Source organism: Peromyscus leucopus, chromosome 7 (genome assembly GCF_004664715.2).
Source record: "Peromyscus leucopus breed LL Stock chromosome 7, UCI_PerLeu_2.1, whole genome shotgun sequence".
NCBI lineage: Eukaryota > Metazoa > Chordata > Mammalia > Rodentia > Cricetidae > Peromyscus > Peromyscus leucopus.
In genome coordinates this window covers 64,515,192-64,540,216 of record NC_051069.1, presented here as the reverse complement: position 1 = coordinate 64,540,216, position 25,025 = coordinate 64,515,192, and the positions used below count along the sequence as shown (strand labels likewise).

General features: G+C 36.6%; 1 protein-coding gene across 11 annotated transcripts in view; it reads right to left on the bottom strand.

Moving 5' to 3' along the window:
• Positions 1–25,025, bottom strand: part of Gria4 (glutamate ionotropic receptor AMPA type subunit 4) — a 397,921-nt gene that overhangs the window by 300,211 nt on the left and 72,685 nt on the right. The window contains exon 1 of one of the 11 annotated variants that reach the window (XM_037207790.1): positions 1,132–1,562. The exons of the other annotated variants lie outside the window; for them this stretch is intronic. The gene's annotated coding sequence lies outside the window, so the exon portion shown is untranslated. Of the gene's footprint in view, positions 1–1,131; positions 1,563–25,025 lie in introns of those variants that run through there. 11 annotated transcript variants of the gene reach the window in all.

Here is a 25,025-nt window from a genome sequence, read left to right as displayed (position 1 = left end):
AATTAACCAGACAAAGCCAATGATGTGCTACCTGTGGTCCCAAATTAGGCTTTGCTCCTTAACATATCTATGTTTTTCACAAATGGATGTTTTAAATTCCTAACTATTGACTCAAACAAGTACTGAAAGATGCTGTGGTACATTTCACATATAATAATGATTGATGATGATGATGATAATCATAATCATAAAAATTAAAAAAAAAAGGAAATCCTGTTTCTTCAAAGACCAACCAGTATCATAAACATAGATTTTAGATTCTAAGGCTTGAATATCTATGAAGAGGGATTTTAATGGAGGACACAGGGGTTGAGATGACCTTTTCAGAGGACTTAATAGAATGAGTACAGGGTTGGTAAGACCCCTCCTCAGAAAAGACATCTGCCTTGAAGGAGTTGTATTACTTATGGCTTGTTATACTGTGAGTAGGTACCTGTGAAATATAATGAAATATTGAGATCACTCCCTCCAAACTCAAATAAATAATATTTCTTAAGAGTCTTAAGAGTTTGTTTAGGAGGCTTGTAGAAGAATGAGAGAAGCTAAACATGGAATAATATTTGAATTCTTCCTTGTCCTCTACTTTAGGAAGATTATTTTGGTTTTTTATTCATGGGATCAAAACCTGGATTTTGACCTTCCTACTCACATATATTACTGTTACATACCAGAACCTGGAGATATTTGCTAAAACAACAAAAATAGAACAAAGAACAAATAATGATATTAAAATATATTTGAGATGGATCAACAGTTAAGTTTGGTGCATTTCCTACTCTTGCAGAGAACTGAGATTCTGTTCCCAGAACCCTTATGGCAGCTTACAACCAACTGTACCTGGAAGTCCAGGGAATCTGATACCATCATGACTTCAGAAGGCACCCAGCATGCACATGGAGCAAGCACTCACAAACATTAAACAAAATAAATAAATACTAAAAAAAAATTTCCAAAGAGAACCACAATAGTGGTCTGCACTTCATATATACTTGAGCCTGGAACTTCACAGTAAATGAGGAGCAGTGATTGGTCCAGGTCTTAAGAAGCCTTTTCATTACCATATATGAGTCATGATAAACCACTGGGATAGCCCTTTGAAGACTTGATATAATGTCTGTTCTGTGGTAATACCTTGTAGGCTGGCCATATGACGCAAGGAGTAAGAGCTTTTGGTATGCAATTATTAGGACCTGAGTTCAAATCCCCAGCTCCTTTTTAGAAGTTAGAAGAGACATTGACCAAAGCAGATTGTTGTGTCTTCAGTTAATCAGTTGGAGACCTTAACAAAACAGAAACTGTCATTCTTTTAACAAAACAGAAACTGTCATTCTCTTAACAAAACATAAATTGTCATTCTCTTAACAAAATAGAAACTGTCATTCTCCTGTAAGAAGAGAGTCTGCCACAAGACTGGACTTGGATTTGAACAATAGAATTGGCTCATCTCTGCCTCCTTCTGTTCAGCCTTCCAGGTAACTTGAGTTCTCTTAGACTTTCTAGTTTACATTAACATGTAAGTCAGATCTTCTCCTTGCCCCCTCTCTCCTCTCCCTTTTTCTTCCCCTTCTCCTTTTCTCCCTCTTTTTCTTCTCTCTTTCTGATTCTTCATCTCTTTCCCTCTATCCACTTTTCTTCCTCTCTCTCTTTCACACACACACACACACACACACACACACACACACACACACATACACACACATAGTTTCTTGTCACACACACATCAAAATGGATTGGTTCTGTTTCTCTGGAGAGGACTAACATTTTGATTAAATCAGAACAACCTTGAGAGAGACCTCCTACCGTTTTCACATATTGATGGCATTCTGATTCAGGGTTGGAGTCCCTTCAAGTGAATAAATGAATTACAAAATAACTCTTAACTGTGATCTTTACAGCCTTATATCTTGAAGGCCCTCATATATTTCTCTCTATGCTTATATTTCATCTTCATTTTATTTAACTCTGTAAATAATATACTTTTAGCCTAATGATATTTGATAGAATTATCTCAGAGTGACATTTTCATTTTATCAGTTATAATGTCTTGATGAGCTTCACTGGTGTCATTCTGAATGGGAATTTCAAGGAAAAGGCTCTGTGGGAAAACACTCAGAAATTAATTTCAAATGCTGAAATTCAAGAGTAAATTGTGATGACTTCACACATAACTTAGTCTTTCAGCAACGGGTTCTAAGAATTGATTGAATGAAGGCTGAGTGCAAATTCTATGCTGAAAACACAAAATGTCAAAAATAAAAATTCTGCATCAGGGGTAGGCATGTAGCTCAGTTTGTAGAGCACTTATCCAGTACCCCATATGCAGAGAATGGTGGCACCCCCTATGAAGGCTGGAGGATCAGAATCTTGACGCTATCCTTCAGCTACATAGCAAGTTGGAGGCCAGCGTGTGCTACATTAGAACTCAACCTTAAAAGAAAGCATTTCTTGCTCCATGGGAACAATTAGGAACAGAAAACCATTAGCTTCCCCAGTTAAGTACAGAATTAGAGTGAATAAAATAATGATTTTGGACTGTTCCTACTTTCTTGAGTCTCTGAAATATTAGCTTACTAACAATCATGATAATAGATAGAGCCCACTATAATCCTAAGCAAGAAGGAAAATATCATTATCAAAGATGGACTTGACTTACCCTAAGGCACAGCTTAATTGGGACACCATGTGAATCTCATGCATATACATGGAGAACTTTTTAATTGTTATTAGTGATCTATATTCTGGCTTAAATAGAACTTTTTCTAAAGTTATGAAATACATGTCATTCGTGATCAGCATATGTAATCTAAAATCTGAAATATATCAAAATCTGAAACCTTCTGAGTGCCACCATGAGGCCACCATGCAACATTCTGCACCCAACTTTAAGTGAAAAGCTATGGCTGGACATAGATACAATATAATTACTGCACAAAACTTACCTTCAAATGACGTAGGTGGCATGTATGTGAGACACAAAGTGAATTACATATATAGGCCTAGATCCCCTCCCTGAGATATCTCAGTGTTGACATAAACATTGCAATTTACATAATTCTCAAGTCTAAAACATACCTGGTTTCAAGCATTTTTGTTAAAGTGATGTCAACACACGTATATTTTAGAATTATGTTTAGTGTGTGTGTGTGTGTGTGTGTGTGTGTGTGTGTGTGTGTGTGTGTGTATGCGGAGCATAGGTGCATTCACTGACCAAAAGAGGGTACCAAATACCCTGGAACTGGAGTTAGAAGTGGTTGGGAGTTACCTGTTATGTGTGCTGAGATCAAAAGCAGCAAACACTTGGAACCATGAAACCAACATTTCTCTAGCCTCAACATGTAAAATGTTTAAAGTGTAAATTTGAATAGCTGTTTTATATATAGAAATATGAAACTAACTAAAACAAAGTGTTATTTGTCATGCAGCCCAGCTTCCTTGGTTTTTGCTATTACACTCCTGTATCTCAACTTTTCCCAGAGGTCTTTGCCTGGTGCTTCCTCCCCTTCATCCATATCCCTGTTAAATAGTACCTCAGTTTCATACTGAATTCTGCATGTCTGTGCTACTTTTATAGTCCAAAGGGAGACATATTAATGAAAAAATAGTCTTAGAATTTGGGGACTAAATTACAAAAAAATAAGAGATATTATGACAATATTTGGCTCTTTCATGTTTCCTGATTGAAATTTTGATTTAGTTTTGGTTGAATGAAGGAATATAAAAACAAACTACTTTGAAGTTATTGGTAGCTTTTGAAATTGCATTTTTATTGGTTTCTTTTAGTGTCTTCCTAATTGACAGTGGATTAATTAGTCACACTTTGATTAGAAATGTCCCTTAGTGCAAAGAAATTAGAGAAAGATACACCTATCTATTTTTGCCTCATCAAACATTGCTCAGTTACTGGTACAAGTCTGAAGAGGGTATGCTTACCATCCGGACCTTATGTGTAACCTACCAGAAGACACACTAGTTTCTGGGACTGCATAGGCATTTTGTTCTTCAGGTTTCATGGCTTCAGTTTTAATTTTTAATTTTGCAAATCTAATTTTTTTTTTGTTTTTTTTTAAGACAGTTCCTCTGTGTAGCCCTATCTGTCCTGGAACTCGCTCTGTAGACCAGGCTGGCCTCGAACTACCTGCCTCTGCCTCCTGAGTGCTGGGATTAAAGGCATGAGCCATCATGCCAGGCCTGTATGTATGTATGTATGTATGTATGTATGTATGTATGTATTTAATTATTTAATTATTTTGTATTAAGTGCTCTGCCTACATGTATGTCTGAATGCCAGAAGAGGGCACCAGATTGTCATTATAGATGGTTGTGAGACACCATATAGTTGCTGGGAACTGAACTCAGGAACTCTGGAAGAGCAGACAGTGTTCTTAATCCCTGAGCCATCTCTCTAGCCCAATTTTGCTAGAAGAATTAAAATCAGAAATAAACTAAGTATCTTTTCCTTTTAGAATTAACAAGAGAAATAATTGTTTCTTATACTTATTTGACAATAATATCTTATCAAGGCTACTTTTCCACTTACAGTTTCTTTTGTTGGTATAAAGGATATGCTTTCCTTAACAAAATGGAACAGTGAGAGGGGGGGGAGAGGAGAGAGACTATGAAGTTGGAAGGAAAGAGCAGGGTAATGGGGAATAATTTGAGGGAGGAGATAGTGTGGATTGGATCTTAACATTACATTTTTGTATAAATATTAAATATAATATATTATTAAAACATGTTGAGTATATGATCTACTAATATATGCATTAAGCAAATATAGTCTTGCCCACATTTCTCTTATGGTCAGAAAACTACAAGGGGTTTTCTTCATTAGAGAAGCATGAAAAAATAGGATACTTTAATTCCAAATTAACATCCTTTTGAAGGTTATATGTGATATAGGTGGATTTTAGATAGAACTGTTAATCAACTTAAAGGGATCAGGTGGGTAAATACAAAAAAGCAAACAACAGTTTGCATTGAGGGGTTTACTGAGAATGAAATTGGACTTAACAACGGCTGCTCTTCTTCCTAAATTAGACCTATCTTTCTAGAATTGCTTGCGCAGATAATTTCTGTCTGTCTATATCTCAGTCTGACACAGTCTTCTCTCTAAATGGAAATTCTACTGGACTCTGAGTCAAAGGTATTGAAACAAAACCTATATGGTATCTCTATGAAAATTTTCATTTAGGTATAAATTGGTAACTTATTGTTGAAAATAAAACACACAGGCCTTTATCCTTTATATAAGCCCATATTCGTTATATATTGAATTCAGCTACATGAACTTTTCCCATTTTAGAACTATCAAAAATTAGTCACCCCATGCTCCTCCTACACAGTAAACTTTTCCTCTATAACTAAACTCATCATGTTAAATTTTAACTTTACTATTAATTTCTAATTGAAGTTATATTATACTGTCATAAGCTCACTCCCACAATTTGCTGTTATCATAAATACAGCTGCCCTATATCTTCCAATGAATTTGCATACACACAAATTCACACTCTACCACAAATACGTACCATTAGATATTCTGATTATTATTATTTTTTGCTTATAGCTTTTGTATAGATATTTATTTAGTCATTAATGATGGAAGGGCATTTCTTATCTCTTTTTTCTTTAATACAAATAATACTTCAGCAAAATATTATAGTGTGTTCTATTCATTTATGTACATATTTTTCTGGAGCAACCAAGTCCTGATGCTGAGGAATCATGAATATATTTGTAATTTCAGTACTTATTAACAATTTAAATGTTTTGGTTGCTTTTATTTTATGATAATGAGCATCTTGTTTGCATGCATGTATGCATACCATGTGCAGGCAGTGCCTGTGGTAGCCAGGAAAGGGTATCCCTGGAACTAGATTTCTAAATGGTTGTGAACTGCCATATGGAACACTAGGCTTCTGCAAGAACAGCAAATACTCTTTACAGGTGAGCCATCTCTCTAGTCCCATCAAATTTTTGTATAAAGTGATTATAGCTATATGTAAGCACTCCTTGTTATGTATTCCATTTCAAAAAGAATAACCTTTGTTTTATTTACTAGCATATTTCCTGGGTAGTGGCTCTAATGTTTGATGATCATTGGCGATATTACCCTCAAGATATCAAATCTTTTAAATTGAGTTCTAGCAGGGAAGAGTTATGCCAACTGAGGTAGAAGTATGGTATTATGTAATGATAGTTGCCTCAGAGTTTTCTTTTAAAAATAAACTAAAAGAGAAACTCTTTTGGTGGCTGTTAGCATAGAAAACTGTCCTTTGATCCCTAAATGTATTCTTTTACTGTGTCTCATTAAGCAGGTGGTTTGAGTAATTAAAATTTCATGGATTTCAAAATGTGTGGAAAATTTTAGTGAAGTATTAAAAGGGGTCACAAAATCACATGGAAGCTTTTCTCTTTTTTTCATATGAATAAATGTTACAAGAGGAAGAAATCTTTCAAAGGAATTTGCTGTAAGCTGTCATCATTTTCATACCTCCTAACTTGAAAGTAGAGCTCTATTGCAAACATGTGCCATTAATTGACTACCCTTCCTGAGTATCTGCTATGGTGGAAACGTGGTTTGCTTGGTTGCTCCAGAAAAATATGTACAGAAATGAATAGAACACACTATAATATTTTGCTGAAGTATTATTTGTATTAAAGAAAATAGAGATCTACCTTTCAGCTGCTTTGAAAGTGCCTCCCCTAAGGAGCCATTTTAGTGTTTTAAAAATGTTCTCCATGCACAAATTCCCTTTTTTTCACACAGGTGATTGTACTTTAAATTCTTAGAAGTCTCTGAGGACTAAGATATGACAGTTGGCTTCCCTCTCTAAGATGGCAGCATGCTCCCAGTAGTAATGTCTTTGGAGAGACTGCATAGGCATTACAGCCGTACACATATCTTAACTGAAAGTCTATAATAATCCTTTTCAACCTACACGTAGTATCTAATTTGTTGGAAATAGTAAGTCCTGTGGTTTTTGTCAGTGACTGAATTCTAATACAGCCAGCATTTCTCCACAGAGCTGCTGCTGTTTCCTTCAGTTATTCTTTGTCTTTTAACTAAGCAGCATGGAGGTTATCCATGTTGGCAGATAAGATTATATGTCTTCTAATTGCTGTTTTTTTTTTTAATGTAATGAAGACCTAAACTTGATCAACTGAGTAAATTTAAAAATCAGTCTGTCTACTTCTCTTAAACCAGAATGTTTATACACATATCATCTATTTTTGCAAAATATACAATTGATTTAAAATTTCTTGGAAAAAAGTCAATATACCATAGAGTATGCAAGAATCAATATATATGAACACATATATATGTGTGTCTATGTATTTTTAATATGATTTAAACAATTTCAAAATATTTAAGTAATAGATAGAAGAAATAACTGTCTGCAGTATTCCTCATTCAATTCCACATATATTGACACTATGTGCTTTAAATCTTTCAGGTAATTGAAAAATAGACTTCAAATCAATTGCATATACAGTGATTGTTTAAAATTCCAACTTTGGTTTTCAGTACAATATTAAAAGTGTCTGGAAGCATATTAAAAGTGAAATAATTTTAGATATTAATCTCCAAATCAAAATTTGATATTAAAATTTGATATTAAACATACATTTTAATAGATTGTCTTCATACTAAAAAGATTAGCAATTATTGTAAGTATTTCAAGGACATTGTGTCATTTTTACAGTTTCTATTTTTTGCTTAAGTGTTAAACAAAAATTATGTTAATTTTTAAGAAGAATATGAACTTCAAATAAATATAATAGAGATCTTTTTTTACAGGATATTTATCTTGTGAAAGAAAATGAGTGGTAAATTATGAGTAAATGGATATAAGCACTCCACAAGTCCTATAAAAATGAGGAATAAAGAATACCAATGTCTCTCTTTGCAAAAGAAGAAAGAGTCCTTTTTCATGACATCAATTTAACATGGTGTTCAGTCTGGCTTTACACATTGCCAACTTCAGGAAGTCATGGAGCCATCCAGGATGGAACATCCTCCTTTACATATTCATCACACTCTGTCCATGCCCTGACTTCAGCATATAGCATAGGACACTTTAATCTTTGTTTCAATCTCATTATGTTTATAATTATTGTTTTAAATAAAATGTATTTACATCATTTTTTCCTTGCCTTCCTGAACTGATAGTCTAGTCCTTCCTATTTTCCTGTTCCCTAACCTGTCATATGCTTCCACACTCATCATATTGATGGCCTCTTTTTCTTTTATTATTATTTTTACACATGGCTAATAATGCATTTATAAATGAAACCTACTAAGTCCATTTAGTGTTGTTTGTAAGGACATGAGTACATGGCTGAGAACTTTGTATTGGATAACCAATTAAAAGGCTCAGCCCTGGGAGAAACTAATTCTTTCTCCCTCTCTCAGCAGTTATTAGTTGGTGTTGTTCTTTGTCTATGGATGCAACCCTGTGAGATTTACCCCTTTTGTGCCACAATTTCTACTGGCGTTATCATGTTTAGGTAGCCACATTTACTTTTTCATTGTTTGGAGTCAAGAATCTTTTTTTTTTTTTTTTGAGACAGAGTTTCTTTGTGTAGTTTTGGTGCACATCCTGGGTCTCGCTCTGTAGGCCAGGTTGGCCTCCAACTCACAGAGATCCACCTGGCTTGGTCTCCCAAGTGCTGGGGAAAAAGGCGTGTGCCACTGCCACCCGGCTGGAGTCAGGAATCTTATCCCCAGGGTTTCAGTGCCTGGCGCTGCACTTCTTTCATTTAATCCTTTGGAGCCTACTTTCAAACTTATAGCAAAATGAGAAAGACCATACTATACATGAATTAGGTAAGGCATAGTGACTTCATAAGTAGTTATAAGCTGGGGCATTTATGTGGACACATTTTGTTAGGAAGGCTTAAGAAAATAAAGTTGAGAAGAAAAGACATATAGCAAGTATCCATACACAATGTGAACAAAAATGAACATCTTAGTGCTGTACAGGGAGCTTGGAGGCTGTAGCTTTCTTGTGTCATCATCCACACTGGCTGAGCTACGCAACAGTAAAGCAGGCCTCCATCATCTTTGCACCTGTAAAAAACTTCAATAAATCCCTGCTTTACTAAGAAAGATCTGGGTGGAATTCTTTCTTTGGTTTGTTGTCAGTGCCTCAGGTGAACAGACATTTGTTCATGTCTCTGCATGAAAGTTTATACAATATTTAACATATAAAAGCATGCCTACAGATTCAGAGAAGTAGCAGTCCATGGCTCACAGAATTGGATAACAATCTCCCAGTCACTGGTGGTTGAGGTGAGTCTAGTGTAGTGAAATTAATGATGTAAGGAGGATTTGGCAGCATTGAATGTTCCAGCAACATTAAAGAGCATAGGTCATGATTTAAATAAACTTAATGTTGTTTAAAAAGAACATAGAAATAATTATAAGAGCATTAAGAAAAGTTAGAATATTAAATTAGAGAAATGAACTATCCAATCTGATTTCAATTAACATAATTAAATTTGGTTATAATAGCATATGTGACCATTCTGAAATCAAACTTTTGAATGGATGTTGCTACAGACTAAATAAGATATTTGTATTTTTATGTCAATAGGCATAATAAACATTGAAAAATGATTTAATTTTCAATTATAATAATCTTTAGATTAATTTATATATTATCATATAGTAATCATAGGAGAATTTAAATCACAGAGATGATGATAATCTTGTGGTAAGATGACAGGAGTGTATGCAACAGAGTTATAAGAAGTTTAGTTTTGAGCATGTGATTAGCCATGCAGATTAACAGTGAACTGAGCCTTGCATGTAAAACTGTTCTCAATTCATGTTAGAAATGAATGTGTTTCTGGTAGGGTAGCCAGACTTGCCTGTATGATCAAGCTTTATAGTCACACATTAACAGAGCTGAAGACCACCCTTCAGTTCCTATCATCATCAGAATAAGTGGAATATGGTAGTTTCAGAGTGACACTGTTCTTTGTAAGTTATGTACAGCATTGGCCTCATTTTCTCATTAGTTCACAGAAATTATTTCCTTCCTGACTTGAAGCAAAAAGGTAAAGAGTGAGTGTGTTTTCTAGGGTTGAAGATGCTCTTTGCTCTTTCAGCAGCTCCCAGCCCAGTGGCAATCAATGACTCTTTGAAATAAAAAGAACAAATATTCAATTCATTACAATTACATACTTTGAGAAATGACAAATAAGTTGTAGTAATCGATTTGAAAAATACATTTTCATGAACCACAATCACTTTGTTTGGTGCTATCTCACACTAAATGTCAATGTTGAATTATAAATATCCTCAAGAGTCAGGGGTTCATATACCAGGGTGCATGATTAAGTTGTTTTAGTGTCGGTGATAACTATATAGTTGCTACCCCAGCATTTCTTAAAGTATGGAAGTAAACAGACAGCCACCATGATCATCTGATGTGTGCTGTCGGATAATGCTTTTGTACATTGGTTGATAAATGAAACACTGATTGGCCAGTAGCGAGGCAGGAAGTATAGGTGGGGCAAGCACATGAGGAGAATTCTGAGAAGAGGAAGGACTGGGCCAGGAGTCCCCAGCCAGACAGAGGAAGCAAGATGTGAAAGCAGAACTGACAAAAGATAACAAGCCATGTGACTAAACATAAATAAGAATTATGGGTTAATTTAAGTGTAAGAGCTAGTCAGTAATAAGCCTGAGCTAATGGCCAAAAAGTTTGTAATTAATATAAGCCTCTTTGTCTTTATTTGGGGGACATGAGTGGGCGACATTTGTCCCAACTCCTAGCCGGCTGGGACACAGGAAATCTTCTAACTACATTTGGCGCCAAAACTTGGGGCAAGAGTTTACACATAAAACCCTAGAAAGCTTTAAAAAACAAAGAGATTCTAAAATGGAGCTAAAAGCAGTTTCCTAGTTGTCTCTCTCAAGCCAGCCACAGCTACAGGCTTGAGCTACTCTCTGGCAGGTTTGTGGTGTGTGGGCTTGACCTGCAGCATGGTGGATTCCACAGAGGCATCTACAAGCCACACATTATGCTGCATGGTGGATTTAGCCTTTGCTAGTACAGACCAAAAAAAAAAAAAAAAAGGTTTCTGGGCTTCATGCTCTCTCAGAGTCAGCAGACAGTATGGCTCCCAGAGCTGGCAGTGAATTATCTCCACCATGTTGAAAAGCTGAGATGGGCGGAGTCAGCAGTCAAGGCTGCTGCTTAGGTATTAACCATTGCAATTTAAAGCAATAGACTCACAATAAGGTAGATTCAGATGGAATAAGACTTGAAATGGTTTACAATGTGTGTAAAAATGTATGTAGGCTTGGAAGAGAGAGGAAAAGGAACATAGACAGTTATATAAAGAAATAAAAGTTTTAAAATATAAAGTCTTTAAAGAGAAAGTAAAAGCAATATAAAAAATACGCCATGTAAAGATGCAAATCACACAGAATCTGGATTGTGTTGTCTTTGGGATTTTTTAACTGCAGAAAGACATTTGATTGTAAAAGCTGCTAAGTTAAATCAATATGTATAGTTTAAGATATCATGATTTCTTCAGTGTTTTTGATCTTAGCCATTCTGACAGGCATAAGGTGGTATCTCAGAGTTGTTTTGACTTGCATTTCCCTGATGATTAGGGATGTTGAGCAATTCCTTAAATGTCTTTCAGCCATTTGAGTTTCCTCTGTTGAGAATTCTCTGTTTAGTTCTAAAGCCCATTTCTCAATTGGACTGTTGGTCGTTTTGATGTCTAATTTCTTGAGTTCCTTATATATTCTGGATATCAGTCCTCTGTCACATGTGGGGTTGGTGAAGATCTTCTCCCATTCTGTAGGCTGTCGCTTTGCCTTGTTGACCGTATCCTTTGTAAGCTCTACAAAAGCTTCTCAGTTTCAAGAGGTCCCATTGATTGATTGTTTCTCTCAGTGTCTGTGCTACTGGTGTTATATTTAGGAAGTGATCTCCTATGCCAATGCATTCAAGACTACTTCCTACTTTCTCTTCTAGCAGGTTCAGAGTAGCTGGATTTATGTTGAGGTCCTTGATCCACTTGGACTTAAGTTTTGTGCACAGTGACAGATATGGATCTATTTGCAGCCTTCTACACGTTGATATCCTGTTATGCCAGCACCATTTGTTGAAGATGCTTTCTTTTTTTCCATAGTACCCTTTTGGCTTCTTTGTCAAAAATTATATGTTCATAGGTGTGTGGGTTAATGTCAGGGTCTTCAATTCAATTCCATTGGTCCACATGTCGTTTTTTATGCCAATACCAAGCTGTTTTTATTACTGTATAGATTTATAGAAATGGGTTAATTTAAGATATAAGAACTAGATAACAAGGAGCCTGCCATGGCCATAGTTTAAAAATGATATTAGCCTGCATGTGTTTATTTGGGTTCGAGTGGCTGTGGGACCAGTGGGTGAGAGAGATTTGTCCTGACCACAGGTCAGGTGGGCCACAGGAAAACATTTAGCTACAGATGTGCTTGTCAAAACACAGTCATGAGAACCATTTAAAGTCCCCAGACTGAGCAAATGGCTCAAGTATGGAAATGTTCTTTTTTTCTCTTTATAAATTTTGAGTGGTATGTATATGTCTTCATGTAGGTATGAGTATGTCATCCCGTGCATGCACTTGTGGAGGATGGAGATCAACACTGAGGATCTGCCTCTTTCATTTGCTAGCTTAATTTTGGAGACAAGTCTCTCACTGAGACTGGAGAGACTCAAGTCAACTACACTGGCTGACCAGACAACTTCAAGGAGGTACCTGTCTCTGCCTCTCTGTCCCTAGGTTATAGACCTCTACAGATCTGCTAGGCTCTTCTGAGGGTGCTGGGGATCCAAACTCAGCTTGTCATGTCCCTGCAGCAAGCATTTATCCATTGAGTCATCTCACCAGCCCTGTAACACACATTTTTAAGAGAAGCCCTTAATGCCTATTGGGATTGAAGTTGATCAATGTTAAGAAACACATTTTAACTGGTCAGTGGTTATCTTGCATATCACCCCAAAACATAGTAACTGAACCAACTTATTTCCATGATTCATATTTTGAACTCTACTTAATGTATCATAAAAGTCAATATGGCTTTATTGATTACCCATTATATTCAGTGTACTTAACTCTATTCTTTCTAAAGCTATTTCTCCCCTATTTTATTCTAGTCCTTAAAACGTGTGGGTATGGTACCTTATTTGACAAATGGGACTTTGTTGATGTGATTATCCTGTATTATCCTCATAAGTCTGATATCACACCTATTCACTAAAGTAATGACCACTTAAACAGCTGTGTGGAGAGAGAGAGAGAGAGAGAGAGAGAGAGAGAGAGAGAGAGAGGTGACCAGAGTAATATGATATTGTCATCTTTAAGGATGGAGAAAAGGGGTCATGAGTCAAAGAATGCCAGTTACATATAGATGAGGACAAAGTGGAAAACAGATCCTCATCTAAGACTTTCCTAAAGGAATGCAGCTCTCTCAGTGAACTGACTTGTATCAGGGTGAGCGCCCTGTCAGACCTCCAACTTCCATAACTAAAGTGGTACCGTTTTAAGCCAAATTTTTGGCAACTTATTTTGGCAGCTAGAAAACAGATTCAGGAATCACTGATTTTGTTTCCACCTAAACTCCCTTTATCTATTTATAATGCAAGTGCTTTTGTGACCGGAAGCTGACATGAGAAGAATGACACACTTCTTACCAGTTTTTCTTGTTCTAGGTAAGGGCTAAAAAGAGGTATTTAAAGATTGATGATAAATATACTTTTGTACTTTAAGATAATATTCTTCTACCAAATTATGTTTGTTGTATTCACTTTTTTCAGCTTAGAATTTAATACAGCTCAATGAACTGGGACTAGTGTTTAAGAATGTCTAGATGATTACCAATCCCTAGCTCTTATAGCATTTGTGGACATCATTCCTCCTCTGGGGAGCAGATATGGTCATGAAGAGTCTTGTTCATCACAGTTTTGTTTCACTAAAATATAATGAAATTAAAAAGGGCTACTGGGCTTTGAAATGTCTTATGAATATAAGATACAAGTGCTCTCAATTAAAAAGAGACCAATATGAAAGCTTTGCAATAGAGTGAAATGTTAATAAGAAATCATGGCATAAATATTGTGTGTTGTCTGTGTTTGTTTCTGTGTGTATGTATGAGTGTGTATGTGTGTGTGTCAGTGTTTGTGAAGTCTGTGTATGTGTGTGTCTCTGTGTGTGCTTGTGAGTGTGTCTATCTGTTTGTCTGTCTGTCTGTTTTGGTGTGTGTGTGTGTGCACTAGGGGTCAAAGCCGGACAGATGTATGTGAAGGTTGTTTATTACTGTTGAGTTACCTCCTATCTCTCCCTGCACTTTAAATTTTAAACTTTGATCTATCCATTGGCCACTGATATGCTGTATGATTTCCTCTCTAGATGTAGGAGAGCAGCAGTAAGCCACAATTACCCCCAACAGCCACAGAATCATAAGAGCAAAGGACTAGCATTCTGTGGTATTTTGTTACTAAACTCTGATGTTTATAGTATATGTAGACACTAGATATATGTTTCAACTTAGGATATTTTCAGTTGCAATGAATGAGTATTTCAGACTTCAACCCTCCTTAAGCATAAGAAAAGCCATAATTTACAGAGTTAATATATTATCCATGAGAAATAGGATGTCTCAAGCTAGTTCATCTTAAACAGAAACAAAAGGAATGTATGAACATGCTGTATTGAACACAGAAGCATTTTATCTATTAAAAATTTGCAAGTAACCCCCTGCCTGTATTCACACAGCAACAATACTGAAAGTCAGTGAGTCATGAAGAAAATAAGAGGAATTAAAATAGGGTAGGACTAATTAGGATGAAGAGATTTAGAGGGAAAAAATGAGATGTTGGAGTGCAATAATGAACATCATATAATCATAATACTTTGCATATATTTATGAAACTGTCAAAAATAAATAAATATAAAAGGTTGGATTACTTTTCCAGAATCCAGAAGCAAAATTATTTAGTAAAAGAAAATTAAAGTATCTATTTGTCCTAGATGTATCTTTCCTTTTTATTAGCTTTTCTGTGTACTAATCTTATCTAATGCAGAGGGAAGATCAGGCAACAGGTTCACGAGTATATTTTACACAAGTAATCCTTTGTTCTCTGCGGTGATGTATTGTGTCCCTCAAAATACTGTGTCTGTCAATAAAACTTGCCTGGAGATCAGAGGAAAAGGCCAGTCACTATATAGAAGTCAGGCAATGGTAGGTAGCACATGTCTTTAATCCTATCACTTGGAAGGCAGGGATCTGTCTGGATCTCTGTGAGTTCAACACCACACTGGGAACAGAAACAGGCATGGTGGCACATGCTTTAAATTCCAACACTAGTTAACCATGGAGGACTGGGGGTCTGTACAGACAGACAGGAAGTGACAGATCTGGGCAACAAGAGGAAGTGATATAGCTCTTCAGAAACAACAAATCAGATGGGAGACTAGCAAGGCATATAGGTGTGGGTAGACAGAAATTAGCTCACCTTTGGAAGCTGTGGAACTGGTGAGGTGAGGTTAGCTGTGGCTTTCCATATTTCCCTGATCTCTCAGGTTTCACCCCTATATCTGGCTCTGGGTTTTTTATTTAATAAGACTATTTAGAAATTCATCTACAATTGGTTCCCAAGGTGTTTCTGAACATTTTTCTCATGGGGTACAGATGCATAGATGTCAACTTGCAATAAATGTCAGTTTTACTCATCTAAAGTAAACTACAAAGTAAGAAATGAATTTGCAAAACTTACATTTTGTACCACTTAATTCCTGAAAACATGACCGTAGGTGGCTATAGAGAATCATGATACATGAAGCAATTTTGCATACAATATTGATTAAGTCATAAAGTTAGTATTTCCCCAATTTAAGTAGGCTGGTAACTGTGTACTTGGGATACAGAAGAGAATATGAACATCTACATGAGGTCTCAGGTGTTTGATATAGATGTGATTGGATAAAAGGGTAGATTAATGAACCTACTTTTAAAGAATAACAACTTGTTTAGAAATGTTTTACATTGCTGTGGGTTTTAGTTTATTGATACATGTTTAAACTTAATTTTGTATACTGTGTGTATATATATGGTGGTATTTTATTTGTACTGAAATGTGATTTTAATTGTATGTTAATAAATAAAGTTGCCTGGGGGTCAAGCTTTAGCCGGCTACGCTTTCTTGCATTCTCTCTCTCTCTCTCTCTCTCTCTCTCTCTCTCTCTCTCTCTCTCTCTCTCTTTCTGGATTCACACCTCGGACACTAGGTGGCTGTTTTGAAATTCCCTCAGATTTCTACTGTTTTATGCAGACTTGGTAAGTCACAACATATCAGATATTTTAAAGGAAACTATTTAAAAGAGAAATTTTTTTCCACATTTTAAAAAAAATGGGTTTTATGTGTATATTGGAAGAAAATTGGGTTTTGTTTGAAATTTTAGGCAGTCTGACAATGGAACAACTATATGAGAAGATTAATATTGACTGAATTATGCAGTTTATTACTATGCTTATCCTCATTTTACTATTTAAAATGATAGTCAATTTAAGTGCCAAAATGACAGCTTTAGAAAAACTTGTTAAACCTGTAAAAGTTCAGACAGAAAAAATTAAAAGTGAAGTTGTTTCAAGTTTGTATCATAAGGCTACAGAAAGAAAGCCTGTTTTCACACAGTCACTCTTAATTTGTCTGGTAACCATACAGCAGATGCCTAATCAAATGACTACACAAAATATTTGGGCTCCAATTGAAATGTTGGATTTATGAAGGTTTAAGGAGGCAATAGTATCTTATGGCATGCATTCCCCATATGTAAAGCAAATGTTAAACTTTTGGTCAACATATAATAGGATTGTACCACAGGACTGGCGGGAGCTGGCACAAGCTGTTCTTGAACCCTCCCAAAGGCTTCAGTGGCTAACTTGGTTCAAGGATGAGGCTAAAAACATAGAAAAACAATGGAGGGATAAAGGAATACAAGTGTGCCAGGATCAGATTATTGGAGAAGGCCAATATGCTTCAGTACAAACACAATGTTTATATGATGTCCAAACCCTAATTTTATGTCAAACGTCAGCCTTGAATGCATGGGACAGAGTTGAGGAACCAGGAAAAAAATCTGAGTCATTTACAAAGGTTATGCAAGGCCAAAAGAATCTTTCATAGATTTTTTACAAAGACTGGCTTCAGCAGTAAAGAGAATGGTCCCGGATTCAGAAGCTAGTAAGATAATAATTGAATCTTTGGCTTTGGAGAACGCGAATGCAGCACGCAAAAAATAATGAGGCTGTTTAAGGAAAGATCTGCACCTTTGGAAGATTGGATTAGAGACATGGTTAAGGTTGAGGCTGATGAGCATGATGATATGTGGGTAGGACAAGCAATTTCAAAAGGTTTGAGGAATGTTAGATGTTTTGGATGTGGAAAGCAAGGACATTTGAAAAGGTACTATAAACAGGTCATTCCTAGAAACAATGTTTCTTCAAGGAACAATGGCAACAGAATGCCCCTTCCTTCTGGAGTATGCAGAAGGTGTGGTAAGGGAAAACACTGGACCAATGAATGTAGATCCACAAAGGACAGACAGGGTAATCCTTTGCCTCAGTCTTCGGGAAACTCCCAGAGGGGCCTCATGCAGGCCCAAAGAGCAAATCCAGTTCAAACCTTTCCTGCAGCCATAGAGGAAACCCCTGCTCAGAGCAAATAAATAACCAAATGCCTATTGGAATAAATCATGCTGGTCAGAATGATGAAACAGAGAGATTAGATAATTCAGGAGAAAACATAAGGAAAAATTTTTGGCAAACTTCTATTAATAAACAAAGACCAAGATTAACGATAAAAATAAATGGTGTTTTGTTGTCTGGTCTGGTAGACACAGGTGCAGACATTACCATAATTGCAGCAGAATTTTGGCATCCAACTTGGCCTCTTCAGGAGGTAAATGTTCAACTGTTAGGAATTGGGGCATTATCTCAGGTGAAACAGAATGGGAGATGGCTCGAATGTATAGGTCCAGAAGGACAGAGAGGAAAATTAAAACCATATGTGGCTAACATAGCTATGAACCTGTGGGGTCGAGACTTGTTGCAACAATGGAATACTCAGATTAACAACCCACCAATCTCAGAAATCAATCATAAACAACACATGTTACTGAGAGAAATATTAGAAGATATTGTTCTAATGAGTGGTCACCAGCCATCCATATTATACAAGAACAGGGCACAACAACTGATGATCTTCCAAAGACACCAACAGCTCTACCTTTAAAATGGTTAACAGACAAACCTGTATGGGTCCAACAATGGCCTTTAACAACAGAGAAACTCCAAGCTTTGGAAGAGCTGGTAGAAGAACAGTTAAATGCTCAGCATATTGAAGAATCAACCAGTCCTTGGAATTCTCCTGTATTTGTTATTAAAATGAAATCTGGTAAATGGAGAATGGTAACAGACCTTAGAGCAATTAACAAAGTAATTCAGCCAATGGGCTCTCTACAATCTGGGATGCCTTTGCCTACTCTGTTACCTAAAGGATGGCCTCTCATAGTTATTGATTTAAAAGACTGTTTCTTTTCAATACCCTTACAAGAAAAAGACAGAGAAAGATTTGCTTTTACAGTGCTTACTTATAATCATTCTCAACCGGTTAAAAGATTTCAATGGAGGGTCCTCCCACAGGGAATGTTGAATAGCCCAACTCTGTGCCAATATTTTGTACAACAGCCATTGGAAGTGATACGTAAAAAATTAACTAAATCTATACTTTTTCGTTATATGGATGATATTTTACTAGCTGACTCAAATGCAGATACTTTAGAAAGAATGTTTGAAGAAGTAAAGAAAATTTTGCCTTGCTGGGGATTACAAATTGCTCCTGAAAAGATACAAAGAGGAGATTCTATTAATTATTTAGGATATAAAATAGAGCTGCAAAAAATTAGACTCCAAAAGGTGCAAATTAGGAGAGATAGACTACAGACTCTTAATGACTTTCAAAGATTATCTGGAGACATTTCTCATCTACGAACTATGGTTGGAGTAAAAAATGATGAATTGAATAATTTGTTCAAAACCTTAGAATGTGACAAGGACTTAAACAGTCCAAGAGAATTATCACCTGAAGCTGAGAAAGAATTGGCCTTGGTAGAAAAGAACGTACATGAAGGGCACATGGATCATATTGATCCAAAGCTGGATTGCATTTTGGTTATTTTACCTTCTAGGCATTCTCTTACTGGAATATTAATGCAGAGGAAAGATATTATATTGGAATGGATTTTATTTTACCAAATAAACCAAATAAAAATTAAAAAATTATGTTGAAAAAATCTCTGACTTGATTTGGAAAGGAAAATTGAGACTTTGTCAATTAGCAGGAATAGACCCAGCAGAAATTGTCATACCTTTAACTAAGGAGGACATTGAAAAATTATCAACAGAAAGTGAACCTTGGCAAAGAGCTTGCAGTAATTTTTTGGGAGAAATTAACAGCAAATATCCCAAAAGCGATAGAATTGATCTTATAAAGAGATCTGATTGGGTCTTGCCTCAAATTGTATGGCAAAAACCCATATCTGGAGTTCTTACCATTTATACAGATGCCAAAAAACAAGGAAAGGCAGGTTACAAATCAGAAAATTTAAGTAAAGTGTTTCAATGTCCTTATAATTAAGTTCAAAAATCAGAATTGTATGCTATTCTATTGGTATTAATGGATTTTTCAGAACCTCTGAACATAGTAACTGACTCTCAATATGCTGAAAGAGCGGTATTACATATTGAGACTGCAGAATTTATCCCTGATGCTTCAGAATTAAATTCACTGTTTATTCAATTACAAGATACAATCAGGAAAAGGAGTCATCCTTTATATATAACTCACATTCGATCCCATACTGGTCTGCCAGGCCCTCTAGTATAAGGCAATGATGAGATTAATAAATTATTGATAGGAAATGCGCTGGAGGCCTCAGAATTTCATAAAAAACATCATGTCAATAGTAAAGGCTTAAAAAAGGATTTTTCCATAACCTGGCAACAAGCCATTAGAAATAATAAAGAAATGTCCTACTTGTTCCTTCTTCAATCAAATGCTATTACCAGCAGGATGTAACCCAAAGTGTACTCAGAGGAATGAAATCTGGCAGATGTATGTGTTTCACTTTGCAGAATTTAGAAAATTGAAATATGTACACCACACCATCGATACTTATTCAGGATTTCAATGGGCAACTGCTTTGAGTTCTGAAAAAGCTGATTCTGTAATCACTCATTTGCTAGAAGTTATGGCCATCATGGGTATACCTGCACAAATCAAAACTGACAATGCTCCATCATATGTCTCTGTTAAAATGAAACAGTTTTTTGCTTATTACAATATAAAGCATATTACAGGTATACCACATAATCCTACAGGTCAAGCAGTTATAGAAAGATCAAACAGAACTCTAAAGGATATGCTAAATAAACAGAAAGGGGTAACAACCCCCCCCCCAGAAATAGACTGCATAATGCACTATTAACTTTGAATTTTCTTAATGCCAATGAGAAAGGAACAACAGCTGCAGATAGACATTGGATAATAGAAAAAACTACAGAATTAAATCAGCCTATATACTTTAAGGATGTGCTGACCTCAGAATGGAAACCAGGGTATGTATTATGTTGAGGACGAGGTTTTGCTTTTGTTTCTACAGGAGAAGATAAGCTGTGGGTACCATCAAAATTGATAAACGTTCTATTTGAAACCTCTTAATTAGAGGAGGTTATAGTTCATCAACCAGCATGAACATACAATTTAAACTAACTTGTACCAGTAACACATGCCTTTTTCATTTAATCAGATAATAGCTTGCCAAAAAGGAACATCCCCAAAATTAGTCTTGGGGAAAGGTTTTTGTTTTTGTCTTTTGGCAGAATGAAGGTTAAGGAATCTGAAGAACACTGGACAAATGAGATAACTGAAGAAAAGGGACAAATCATCTATCCCAGGAAACAGAGTGAAACGGCGTATGGGTATATATTATCTAAAAAATTTTATGTCTTCTAAATGTTTGTTTCTGCTTTTCTCTAAAGATTTAACACTATTGGTCTTCTAATAGTCCCAGTTCAATTAAAATTTAAAGCTGACTTTGGAGTTGGAGAATGGCTCTCTCCTTCTTTAAACTCAAGCATGTTGTTAAAAGGAAAATGCAAACTCCCTGTATCATGCCAGAATAAAAGAGCCATCTTCTGCTATGGGACCAGAGGAAAGCCAAATTAATTAAGGGACTATTCAATTACTAATCTCAACCCTTTAATTCTATTCTGATTCTTTAAACTTTTCTTAAAGTATAAATTTTATATCAAAATTTACAAGATTAATATATATATAGATATATACATTTTAAACTTTGTTAAGATATGAATGGTCATATAGAGTTCTAACTAATTCTAAAAAAAGAGGCTTCAATTAGCTGCATATATATGTCTTCGTGTTCGAGTCTCTTATCAGTTTTCTGCAGGAAATCACGGCCAGGCCTAACATCAACTGAAGTCTCCAGGAAGAAGATTGGGCCCCAGAATAACAACAATTCCATGTGAACAATAATAATATCACTAAGCTGACAAACATCATCTACAGATCAACTTTGAACTATAAGGTGCTCAGAGCAATTTTGAGATGACTAGCTGAGATGATCTAGTCTCAAAGACTACTTGAATAAGGACTTGAGGTAAACCGTGAACTTTGGCATTATACACAGACTGGATAATAATGAAGGGTTATGGTGGTAATCTAATTGTACAGAATTATTATTTTGATTGTATGTTAATAAATAAAGTTGTCTGGGGGTCAGAGCTATTAGAGCCATAGCAAGAGTGTGGCGGTGGTGGCACACGCCTTTAATCCCATAGATATCTGTGTGTTCAGGGTCAGAGCTATTAGAGCCATAGCAAGAGTGTGGCGGTGGTGGCACACGCCTTTAATCCCATAAGATCTCTGTGTGTTCAGGGATACAGTCAGCATTGGAGACATATACCTTTAAGACCTAGGGGGCTGTACATTCAGACAGTGACGAGGCAGTCATGTGTTTGGGTTTGCAACCAATGAGAAGGCAGAACAACATACTTTAAAAAAACTAACCGACAGGAAGTAGGTCTCTTTTCGCGAAGCTGGGACAGCAGAAGGAAGGGTGAGATTTAGCTCTGAGCTCTGACCTCTCGGCTTTCTCTTTTACATTGTTTCTGTGTTTCTTATTTAATAAGACGGTTGGTTACATCTACATCTGGCGCCCAACGTGACAAGAATCCATTAAAAACTGCTTGGCTTGGCTGCAGGTCCGCTTTCCCGCAAGGGCAGCAGGCGGCCCGCGGCGGCCGGCGGCGATCGGCTTCTTAGCCTGGGTCTGGTTCTGCTTGACCTCAGGCTGGACTATCGGTGAGCTGCTTGCTTAAATCCTGCTTGCTTAAAGCCGGTGCTACAAACAACTCAGACCTGCCCTGCCGAACAGGGCCCTGCCTGTAAAGCCAACGCACGTGGTCGGGGCTTAAGGAAGTCAGACCCAAGCCTTGACTCGGCACAAGAGGGAACACGTGGCTGCATTTAAACTTTAGCCAGCTACGCTTTCTTGTTCTCTCTCTCTCTCTCTCTCTCTCTCTCTCTCTCTCTCTCTCTCTCTTTCTCTTTGGATTTACACCTGGGACACTAGGTGGCTGCTTTGACTCGGATTTCTACTGTTCTACGCAGATTTGGTAAGTCATAACATATCAGATATTTTAAAGGAAACTATCTAAAAGAGAATTTTTCCACATTAAAAAACAAATGGGTTTTATGTGTACATTGGAAGAAAATTGGTTTTTGTTCGAAATTTTAGGCAGTCTGGCAATGGAACAACTATATAATATTAGTATTTGTGGAATTATGCACCTTATCACTATAATAATCCACATTTTAATATTTAAAAAGATAGTCAATTTAAGTGCCAGGATAACAGCTTTAGAAGAACTTGTTAAACCTGTAAAAATTCAGACAGAAGAAATTAACAGTGAAGTTGTTTCAAGTCGGGATCATAAGGTTGCAGAAAGCAACCCTGTTTTCACACAGTCACCCTTAATTTATCCTGTAATCGTACAGCAGATGCCTGATCAAATGGCTACACAAAATAATTGGGCTCCAATTGAAATGTTGGATTTAAAAAGGTTTAAGGAGGCAATAGTATCTTATGGCATGCATTCCCCATATGTAAAGCAAATGTTAAACTCTTGGTCAACATATAATAGGATAGTACCACAGGACTGGCGGGACATTGCACAAGGTGTTCTGGAACCCAGCCAGAGACTTTAATTTCTGACCTGGTTTAAGGAGGAGGCTAAAAACATAAAAAAAATCAATGGAGGGATAAAGGAATACAAGTTTGCCAGGATCAGCTTATGGGCGAAGGCCAATATGCTTCAGCACAAACACAATGTTTATATGATGTCCAAACCCTAATTTTACGTCGAACGGCAGCCTTGAATGCATGGGACAGAGTTGAGGAACCAGGAAAAAATCTGAGTCATTTACAAAGGTGATGCAAGGCCCAAAAGAGTCTTTCACAGATTTTTTACAAAGACTGGCTTCATCAGTAAAGAGAATGGTCTCGGATTCAGAAGCTAGTAAGGCAATAATTGAATCTTTGGCCTTTGAGAATGCGAATGCAGCATGCAAAACAATAATCAGGCCATTAAGGGCAAGATCTGCACCTATGGAAGATTGGATTAGAGAAACAATTAATGTTGAAGCTGATGAGCATGATGATACATGGGTAGGAGAAGTAATTTCAAAAGGTTTGAGGAGTGTTAGATGTTTTGGATGTGGAAAGCAAGGACATTTGAAAAGGGACTGTAGACAGGTCATTCCCAGAAACAATGTTTCTTCAAGGAACAATGGCAACAGAAGGCCCCTTCCTTCTGGAGTATGCAGAAGGTGTGGTAAGGGAAAACACTGGACCAACGAATGTAGATCAACAAAGGACAGACAGGGTAATCCTTTGCCTCAGTCTTCGGGAAACTCCCAGAGGGGCCTCGCGCAGGCCCCCAGTGCAAATCCAGTTCAAACCTTTCCTGCAGCCATAGAGGAAATGCCTGCTCTGGAAAGCGATTAAATAACCAAATACCTATTGGAATAAATCATGCTGGTCAGGATGATGAAACAGAGAGAATAGAAAATTCAGGAGAAAACATAAAGAAAATTTTTTGGCAAACTTCTATTAATGAACAAAGACCAAAATTAACAATAAAAATAAATGGTGTTTTGTTGTCTGGTCTGGTAGGCACAGGTGCGGACGTTACCATAATTGCACCAGAATTTTGGCATCCAACTTGGCCTCTTCAGGAGGTAAACGTTCAACTGTTAGGAATTGGGACATTATCTCAGGTGAAACAGAGTGCAAGATGGCTCGAATGTATAGGTCCAGAAGGACAGAGAGGAAAATTAAAAGCATATGTGGCTAACATAACTATGAACCTGTGGGGTCGAGACTTGTTGCAACAATGGAATACTCAGATTAACATCCCTCCAATCTCAGAAACAAATCATAAACTAGCACATGTTACTGAGAGAAATATTAGAAGATATTGTTCTAATGAGTGGTCACCAGCCATCCATATTATACAAGAACAGGGCACAATAACTGATGATCTTCCAAAGACACCAACAGCTCTACCTTTAAAATGGTTAACAGACAAGCCTGTATGGGTCCAGCAATGGCCTTTAACAACAGAGAAACTCCAGGCTTTAGAAGAGCTGGTAGAAGAACAGTTAAATGCTCAGCATATTGAAGAATCAACCAGCCCTTGGAATTCTCCTGTATTTGTTATTAAGAAGAAATCTGGTAAATGGAGAATGGTAACAGACCTTAGAGCAATTAACAAAGTAATTCAGCCAATGGGCTCTCTACAATCTGGGATGCCTTTGCCTACTCTGTTACCAAAAGGATGGCCTCTCATAGTTATTGATTTAAAAGACTTTTTC